At 32.7% G+C, this 1,222-nt stretch overlaps 1 protein-coding gene across 1 annotated transcript in view; it reads right to left on the reverse strand.

Annotated features, from left to right (window-relative positions):
- Positions 1-1,222, reverse strand: part of LOC111685587 (pyroglutamyl-peptidase 1) — a 64,434-nt gene that overhangs the window by 54,749 nt on the left and 8,463 nt on the right. The gene's annotated exons all lie outside the window — the stretch shown is intronic.

Here is a 1,222-nt window from a genome sequence, read left to right on the forward strand (position 1 = left end):
TCTAGTTCAGTTCTAGTTCAGTTCTAGTTCAGTTCTAGTTCAGTTCTAGTTCAGTTCTAGTTCAGTTCTAGTTCAGTTCTAGTTCAGTTCTAGTTCAGTTCTAATCAAATCCCCTTTCAACCAAAGTCATTCTTATTATTCATGTCGTAAATGCTCTTAATTTCAAAACTTCCTTTTAACAACATTTGGTTTGAAATTCTTTAGAAAATTTCAAATACATACACAGATATCCTATTAAAAAGCACTAAAAATTCTTTAAAACAAAATCCAACGCATCTTTGATTGAAAAAATCAAGAACCGATAAAGCAAAAAAGGACCCACAAGATTAATATTTAAAAAAAAAAACAAAATCATCACAAGAGCACCTTTTTTACTTGATACAGTAAGAAAAATGATCGAACGCAGTTATAAAAAACTGTGACAGGTGTGTTGCAAGTTGAGTAGACCCTGGTAGAAAAAAAAAACGTTTATAAATGTTTTGTGTTTTTTTTCAGCATAGTTTCTAAAAAAATAGCCGATGGCATATTCGTGTCCTTTCGTCATTTAAGGATTTTTTTTTAGAAAAAGAAGAGAGAGAAGACAAAAACCAACTTAAAACTTAAAGCTTTAAAAAACATACATATAGTCCTTGCTGCTTTTTAGTTTGTTAAACTAACTGACGATCAGTTTTTAGAGCATGCGCACGTAACTTCATACGTACTACGTACGTTCAGCTTGGTTCGCGTTTCATTATTTCCTTTTGGTTTTCTTTAAACTGTGTGGTGCAAAATTAATTTCTTGGCAATATATTTAAGCGGCAACAGATGACACGAGCCAAGCCACAAGCTCTACTTCTACCATAACTACTACTGCTCGTTCTACTCTACTACATTAATTCTGTTATAAGGACAATCAAGGGAATGGGTAACCAACATAAAATGCATGTTAATGATGTAGATTGTGTGCTTCATTTTGCACTGAATTTGAGCCAACAAAACACACAGACAACTAATATGCAGCACATGTCGCATGTTTTGTGTTTTTATATGGTTTATTGTCGTTCGTCTTCTTTAATAAGAGAGGGACTAACAGAAAAAGTTTTATTTATCCAAACTTGCGTTTTGACAATAGTTTTACTTCAGTTCTAGTTCAGTTCTAGTTCAGTTCTAGTTCAGTTCTAGTTCAGTTCTAGTTCAGTTCTAGTTTAGTTCTAGTTCAGTTCTAGTTCAGTTCTAGTTCAGT

The sequence above is a fragment of the Lucilia cuprina genome, chromosome 5 (assembly GCF_022045245.1).
Source record: "Lucilia cuprina isolate Lc7/37 chromosome 5, ASM2204524v1, whole genome shotgun sequence".
NCBI lineage: Eukaryota > Metazoa > Arthropoda > Insecta > Diptera > Calliphoridae > Lucilia > Lucilia cuprina.